We start from the raw sequence: 8,804 nt of genomic DNA on the forward strand, positions 1-8,804 counted from the left end.
CGCGCGTTTCAATTTCGAATTTGTTTTCTGGGGGGGGGGGGGGGGGGTGGTTTGCATTCGAACGCGCGAGAATGAAAAAGAATTCTCTAATCTGCCGAAAATAAACTTTCTTCGCGACGTATCGTAGCCGTATATCGGCCAGATCCAGGCGACCGCGTAAGAATGAAAAAAGAATTCTCTACTCTGCTGAAAATTCATTTTGCCGAAAAATGAACTTTCTTCGCGACGTATCGTAGCCGTACATCGGCCAGATCCAGGCGACCACATTAACCGAGGAGGGAATCGTGATCCGTTCGTCTCGACTCCGAACGGGTTAATTCGCCCGGCTATTTTCACGAGCAACACAATAACGCGAGACTCCGCGTTATCGAGTAGCCCGAGCTCCGGGTTCGTCCCCCTGATAACGTCGAACGACCCTCGAGTGCTTGCTCGTCGGAATTGCCGCAACCCCCGTTCGAGCCTACGCACATATACATAACCCACCCGCTGCTTCCTGCAAGTACGAATGGAATATGTATTCACCGCGACCGATGCGCGTTGCGACACCCAGGCCGGTGACCTATCCGCAGGCTCTTGAAAATTTCCAGCTACCCGGGTCCAGGCACCAGCCACGGCGCACAAGGAGATTCGACCGACCGGAACCGTTTCGAGCGAACTAACACGCGCGTATCGATCCCATCGATGATCGTTGGATTCGTGTTTTCGTACTCGAGAATTTCTGGAATCGATCTTACTTGTCATCGTAATTCTAGGAGTCTAAACGAAAAATAAGGCACGGAGATTCGAAGCCACGATCCTCGGATCCACAGTCGACAGCTTCACCTATGCGACCAATCCCGTACCCTACGTTTCGTGTTCTTATTTCACTCCTTATTGTTAGGTATAGGAGGCGCGGATACTACATAATATTCCAGCCGAGTGTAAGAATTAGCTGGTCGGTATTCTTTTAGCGGCACACAACCATTGTCGCTCTTTCAGCGGACTTTGTGAGAGTCGGTCGTTTCGAATAAAGTCATTTTTAGTAGAGACTCGTGTTAATCTATATCCATCCTGAAATCCTCTCGCACGAGTAACGTTTGCAAGGGCTCGATATTGGCCAGTTCCAGCGAGTACGAGACAATTAAGGGGACACAGTGAAGCCACAGTTCCGATTAGTTACCTACCGCGTCGCGTCTTCTTCCACAAGTCTGCCTCGATTTATACATCGATCGGTGAATTAGCTGCGAGTAGCTACCTGAGAGCTGATATCCTAGAGTAATCGTTCGCGAAGCAAGAGTGAAAATTGGACGAGTTTCGGGAGAAGGTCTTCTCGCTGCGAAGGAGGATTGATACTTTCGTCTACTTTGTTCGCAGCCGAATACGCGCTCGGTCGATTCTCGGGAAATTCGAGTTCCCTCTACAAAAGTCGCCGACGAAAGAATCGGCGTCGACGGTATCCCAGAATTCCCGGCACGTGCGTAATCTTGACGCGTCTGCATCCTGTACGACAACTTCGATTCGGAATAATATCACGGAGAGAAACGACGTCGGAGAAGAGCACGATCGATCCCCGACTCTATCGAAGGAATTTCCATCCAGCCCTCGTCGCGGTATTATGTTTTCTCGATAAAGAGCCACGTTTTCCCAACGTCGAATCTCCCCCGGTGAGATGGAAAAGCTTGCCGCAAAACTCGCCGGGATAGGTGCACTTCTGACCGTACGGATCAAATATTCGTTGAGACGGAATAACGACGAGAGAGACTTGGTATTGTAAGAATTAGCTGGTCGGTGGTATTCTTTCGACGGCGTTGTATGCCAACACAATCTTTGCATCACCTTCAGTTAATATAACTCTGTCTTCTTCTCATCCTCCAACTTCTTCTCAAACTCCAGCAGCAAACATTCCAAATCTCTTCCTTCGATAACTGATGATTTCATCCTGACTAGTCATCCCGGACCTCGACCTCGCTACCTCTCCTCTGCCGACCACTAAACTTGAGACAATTCCTATCCATTCATTTTCTATCTTTTCCGAACGTATAAAGCCCACTATTTTTCTCTTTGAATCAGAGAATCGTCCGAACCGTCTCAACACGAGGATCTATAGTCAGTACCACGCGAATACCTTTGTTAACTTCGTTCAATTTCCCTCGACGTTGTACTCCTTAAATAATAATAAAGTAACGAATCAAACGGAATACAACAACGGCACACGACCATTGATCGCGCTTCTATTTAACTGGCGGATTTCGTGGAAGTCGGTCGTTCCGAATAAAGTCTTTTAACCGACTTCTTTCTAGTAGAGATTCGTGTTGATCTATATCCATCCTGAAAACGCAGCAAGTACGAGGCTCTCGAAGAGCGTATTACCGGTACCCTTCGAGGTTCGAGGCTCGTTCACCGTTACGTACCCTTGTTGATACGTGCTCCGGCAAAAAGGGATCTTCTCGTTCCCAACGTGCACGCGTATCCCCGATGCAAATTAACGTGCGGGGCGAGAGAGCGCACTTTTTTCCGCGCGTCTCTTCGCCGACCCCTCGACGCGGACGCTTCGCTCCTCGCTTCTCGGCGATGTCCATTCGTTTCCTTCTCTTTGGATCGGGGTTCGTGAGAACGTTGAATTATCGATCCGCGGCCGGTCGGAGGCTTCGTCGCTGACAGCTGCCGCGAGCGTTGACGAGAGAAAAGAATTCGCATTTAAAACGAAGCCAGAGAGGAGACGGACGATCCTGCCGCGAACAAAAAGAAATTCCTTCGACTCCGTCGTCTAGTCGAGGTTCGCGGACGGAAACCGAGTTTGCGAGACGAAAATTCTTCGCCAAGGACTCTTCTTAGGAACCGAAGCGTGTGCTATATATTATTATACAAAGAAACTGTGGACAAAATTAACAGAATCAAGAGATTCGAAATCAACCTCGGTAAAAAGCTTTTCTCCGTTAGCACCACCGTATTCCAGTATCTCATATCTATCCATTTGTGCCTGTCTCTGTCCGTGCTTTATTGTATGTCGCAAACGTTACATTTCCTTGTTAGCACCCCCCTCCTCCCTGGTTTCGAAAATAAAATGATCTTCGATCCTGAAAGTCACCGATACACGAAAGCGATCGTTTCGTCGTGGAACGTGACTCGCGAGCATTTCCCAACCGAGACGGCGGCGTCGGTTCCCCGGGAACGTACTTTTCCACGGGAGGAGTTTCCCCGGGTGTAATTACACGACTCGATGCACGAGACGGCCTTGAACTTCGAACTACCGTGCACCGACACTGGAAATTGCGGGGAGCCAATAGTGTACGTCGAGCGACGCGGAGAGTAAGCGCAACGCCATCCGGTCCGCGAGCAACGACGAGAGCAGCGATTCTTGGTTCTGCCGCCACGCGTTCTCCTTATCGGCCGGTTATCGTTCGCGTCTTTCCTGCACGGTCCCGTTCGTTTCATTATTATTACACCGGGAGCAGATTAGAGCCGCGCGGACGAGCCACTTTGAATATTTGATCGTCGCGGCTTATAATGGTCGCGTTGATTTTCGACGCACGCATTCGCCAAGGATATTGCACCTGCGTCGACGAGCGCACCCCTTCGACGGTGCGTGCTTGCATTTCAAGCATCGCGGATACTCGTGTCGTAACGCATCGTCGATTACGATTCCGGGGCAGATATCGTGTTCGGTGTTCGTCGGTAGATACAAATTATGATATACGGTACGAACGACATCGCGACGTCCTGACGTTCGAGCGATTTCGTTCGGGAACGATCGACTAAGAAAAGAACCCGGTGAGACCTGTCGAGCTCGACACGATAGCACAGATGATAAACGTACACTGTATCGCGTAAGAGCAGAAGCGATCCGTTGTTCCCGTTCCACTCGTCGGAGAATAAAACGAACCGAAGCGTAAATAAAACGAGTCGGGATGGATTACGCGCGTAACGATCCGTGGACAAAAGTATCTCCAAGTTCATCGAACCAGCCGTTAGCACGAGCGGTTGATGCGATTGTTATTACGAAGTGGCATCCTTTCAACGATTCTCGTTCCATTGAAAACGCGCGACGATTTCGCGCGTACGCGTTTCACTTTTGGCCATTTCTGGCAAGATCGAACGACCGGTAACGAATACCATCGAACAGAGGCCTTGATACATCCAGTGGCCATAAGCGACGCCGGTGTATGCCGTATCGCGATACTTCCGGTCTCCGGTGCCGCGAACACGAGCGCGTCGGTGTTAATACACGTCGAGAATACGCAGAGGGCCGCGTGACGGAGGTGCATAGCGGTGGTTTTGAAGAAAGGTGTGTACGTGCCATCTCGCAGCTGCGCCCTCATAATTATGCACAGGGCATAATCGACGAGTGACGACAGTGGTCCAAAATGGCGTACGCGTCGTATCCTACTACTCCCTTTCCTTTTTTGTCGCTTATCGCCGGCTGATTCCAAGGACGGGAACGCCGTGAATTGATTCTTCGTGCCGCGATCCGACTTTGTCCACGGATAACGCGCTGAAACCGATATAAAATATATTGGACTTTGCATCTAATCTTATCGGGAAATCGTTCACAAAGTAGCTTGTTTGCAGTGGGATAGCCCGTGGGAGAAACGGTGTCGAGCGGTTTCAGGGTACACACAGAAGCTCTCGGAAACAGAGACATCGATAAGATCGGCGGAAGCGCAAACCGCTTTCGCGGCTCCTCTCTCGGCAGCTGCCTCTGTCGCGGTATTCGCCGCCTTGGTCTCTTCTTTTCGTTACGAATTTAGCCAGCGGCCAAATGGCCACCCACCCCTTTAGCCACCGACGAACTCGGTCGGAAAGTCGCGGTCGGATGCGTCGATCGACGAAACACAAAGAATTCTCGTCGAGTTCTTTTCGTCCGGCTCGTTAATTGCGAGCAATTTCGCGATTCACCGCCGGCGACCGGGGCTCGAAACGTTTGCCCGTTATACGGCCGCACGCGCTTCTTCCTTTTTGCTACGGAATTAGAACCGGCGCGGATGCGGCGGTAAAGGGAGTAGCAAAACGTGAGAGCTGCAGAGAATAGGCGTGGTCGGTCCTACGCGTTACCGATAGGGCCGAAACCTGTAGATATCGATAATACGCAGGCGACTCGAAACGGTCGAAACCGAAGTACTCGACGGGAAGCGTTCTTCCTAGAGCTGTTCGAGTATATACTCGGAAGAAACGAGCAGCTCGAAGGAACCGAGTAACTCGGACCGAAGCGAGCGCCTCGGAGAAGACGGATTCACGTTGCCGAAACGTGACGGTCCGTGTCGTATAGTCTGAATCGACCTTTACTCGGTTCTTTCGAGCAACTCGCTTCTGTCCGAGCTACTCGGTCCTGTCGAGCTGCTCGTTTCTTCCGAGTACTCGACTCGGATCGAAAACTGGGTCTCAGCTCGACTCGGCTCGCGAGCGACTCGGAACATCCGTGTTTTCTGCAGGCCTAGTTTTCTTTCGCCTCTAAACATCGCCCTTCGGATGATCCTGAATATCCTGAGAAACTCGAGTACGACGAAAGTGGCGTTTACCGACGATCCGCGTATTTGTATTTCACGGCACGAGCGCGTAGGGATATCCGTGGCGCTTATAATTGGGCGGCCGCGAACACGTATCTGTAGCGAGAGCAAAGCGAACTCGTCGACGCGACGCGCGAATACACGGTCGCTGGACAGCGCTTGTATCTCGTCGACGTAGATACGCAGAAGCCACGACGACCACAGAGACAAGAAGCTCGTGTATATAAATAGCTAGTTAGGGTCGATGGACAGGCTAAAGAGGCGAACGCGAATCGTGAGAGCGAGGATTCGTTCACCTGCGTCAGCGATCGCCGGATCGAAGATCCTCCTCGTCAGATATTCGCAAGTTCTGCCTGGTACTTTCTTCAATGACGATCCCGTCACCGTTGGCCGCGCGCGTTTCAGAGAAATCCCCCTTTTCTAAGCGCGTCGCGATGCAAACAAGTTTGCACAAGGTTTTCCTTTTTTTTTTTTTTTTAAACCAGGCCCACGTGTATCGTAACGTCGCTAATCGTACGTTTTAAGAATGCAATTCAACGGCTTGAAACGGAACGAGAGGAACGAAAGGAACGAGAGATATTCGACTTCCTCGCGTTTCGTTCGCTCCTAGTCGAATCGATCGAATGATCTCGTCATTCGGATCGTGCTTCGGATTCTCGCTGTGCGCGTTTGGTTTTCAACGGTCGAAACTTTGCGATAATCTCTTAATTAGACTTCGTGACCAGGAGATTTGTATTTTTTAAATAAAAGTTTTGCGTTCCGGATTCCCTCGACTCGCGTGACGAAGCGCGGGAACGACAGCTCTACGGCGAGCACACGTCGAGACGCGGCGCATCCAAGCGGTATGAGAATGTCGACGACGCATTGTGCTCCGATGAAACGCGAGCAAACCAGTCGGCGAAAGTTTGCGGCGACGAAGAGCAACGATAAAGTCACGTGGAAGCGACGTTTATCGAAAATCAGACACGACCATCGACCATCGTCCAACGACGGTTCTGTGGACGTTGCGAGAGAAACGAGGTTCGACCCTTTGTCGCGGTAATGGCACGGAAATCGAGTAGATTCTTATCGAAAGCGAACGAAAAATCCCCGTTGGTCCAACTACGATAGGTAGTTACGACAAGTGCTCTTCGAATACTTGAAAAAGGCATGACAGACACACCCTGTATATACAGAGTGGAGGCGATTTGAAACAACTTTTTCCTTGGCGAAAATGTTGTACGCGACTTCGTTGAGGAGATATTAACAGAAAACCCCGACCAATCAGCGGGCGCTCCATCGGCATCCTCGCGCTCTGATTGGTCAATGTTTTCCGTTAATATCTCCTCAACGAAGCTTCGGACAATATTTTCGCCAAGGAAAAAGTTGTTTCAAATCACCTCCCGAATCATCCCTTTCAAGGACCTCCAACATTTTTGGGACACCCTGTATAGCGCGCAATTACCGTCCCTCGTTGGGACGACGAACGCGTGACATCTTCGGAGTATTACTTCACAGCGAATTAACGCCACTTTGCGCTGCTTCCAGCGGCAGCGAAGTGGGCATGAAGGGACGCGTGTAAAAATATAACGATTATTTTCGGAGCGACTACGACTCGTGGAACCCGCTTCCACCGATCACGAATCTCTAGTGTTTCGGCTAAGCATCGGGTTCGCCGCTAACACGCTGCTAACCATAACGCTATTAATTTTCAACGGTTCCTGCCCGCCGCGCTGATTACGCTTCTCCATCAACAGGGAAGCGGAAACGTTCACGGAATATTTCTAATCGATACGGAACACGGATAGAATGTTCACCTTTATTGTCTTATGCTATACGTATACGAGACGTTTCCTACGCGTCCCCCCTTTACGTCTTCGATTCAATTCGTACGCACCAATTTGTAATAATAACGATAATTGTGTTCTCTATTTTCGACTCGGACGGTCGAGCATTACGGACCGCGATCTCACGATAAAAGCTCTAATTACGCAAGCTTTTCCGGCGATCACGATCACCGGTACTTATTGTATCGTTTATCTTCGATGTTTCGTTCACGCTCGACGCTCTTGAATCGCGCACAGACACTACACCACACCGCGCTACATCGACATCACTGGTCTCGTATCTCTGCGAGACCGTTCCATTGCACGTAACCGATCCGCACGTTTCGACGTCGCGAGATCGCGACAGCCGATTGACGTCCGTCACTGATTGCGAGAAACGAGCCTCAATAACGGTAACATCGGCGAAGGCGGCACAAACATTTAGCCGCGACAAAAACGGACGCGACGAGGGGTCGGGAAAACAAAGGAGGGCAATACTCTTACGTTTCGTAATATAAACATCGCGTGTCGTATCATAAAATGAAATTCGTCGCGGCGAACAAATACAAATTTAACCGTTCGATCGACTGTATTGCTATATTTTGGATTTAATCGTCGGGTATTGTTCGAATAAAAAATTGCCCACTTTCGAGGGAACCAAGGAAAAAGCGACAGAGGAGGGGTGCCGGAGACGCGTTTCTTTCGGTTGTTCGATGCTGGCAGCTTTGCGGCGAGGCGACGACTGCTTCTCCGCGAGAGACTACTACCGTCCGTGTCCCTTGCGCACGCACTTCTCGCTCACGCGTTCCTGCGTTCGTCCTTTTCATTCGCCTGCTCACCAGTCGCGCTCTTTCCCGGTCAACCTTTAGGCTCTTTCACCCCCTCTTTACCCCTTCCAACCAACGATGGGCAAATCTTGATTACGGTAACAACCGATGATTACGATCGAAACGGATCACCGTTCGGCACGAATAATAAATTGTTTCGATTTTGTACGGTATTCGAAACATGTTCTCTCGAAGAGAATTTTATTCGCCTCTGCACAGCGGCAAGCAACGTTTCGTTGCTCGCTCGGCTCGGTTCTCGGTCATCTTTCTGGCTTCGTCACGCTTACCTTTTTATCTTAGGGTCGCTTGGTTATTAGTTCATTCGTGGAACGAAGAAAGCACGGGGTGCGAAAGGCCGAGGCGTCGGCGTTCTATCCTCGAACCGTCTTGGAGCAATGCGACGACCTTTCGACAGGTGTGCAATCGTCGTATTTGCCTCCGAAACATGGAACACGTGGAGTGGAGCTCGCGGCGAAGGTGTTCGCGGTAGCTCGAGTTCGACGCGTTACTAGTTATTCCGCGTTAAAACAATGTATTAGGTTGCCCAGAAAGTTCGTGCCAATTTCTAAGAAATATTCAAAGGCATATGATATGATATATATATATGATATATATATATATGTATATCATATCATCAAAATGGCACCTATGTAATTCGATAAATACATGTATGTATTATCGAGCTATAT

The 8,804-nt window shown here is 50.1% G+C and overlaps 1 protein-coding gene across 3 annotated transcripts in view; it reads right to left on the bottom strand.

Moving 5' to 3' along the window:
- The window catches only part of LOC128889704 (focal adhesion kinase 1), a 35,237-nt gene that overhangs the window by 19,846 nt on the left and 6,587 nt on the right, over positions 1-8,804 (bottom strand). Inside the window, exon 1 of one of the 3 annotated variants that reach the window (XM_054147582.1) lies at positions 6,928-7,181. The exons of the other annotated variants lie outside the window; for them this stretch is intronic. The gene's annotated coding sequence lies outside the window, so the exon portion shown is untranslated. Of the gene's footprint in view, positions 1-6,927; positions 7,182-8,804 lie in introns of those variants that run through there. 3 annotated transcript variants of the gene reach the window in all.

Source organism: Hylaeus anthracinus, unplaced genomic scaffold, assembly GCF_026225885.1.
Source record: "Hylaeus anthracinus isolate JK02 unplaced genomic scaffold, UHH_iyHylAnth1.0_haploid 11997, whole genome shotgun sequence".
Lineage (NCBI taxonomy): Eukaryota > Metazoa > Arthropoda > Insecta > Hymenoptera > Colletidae > Hylaeus > Hylaeus anthracinus.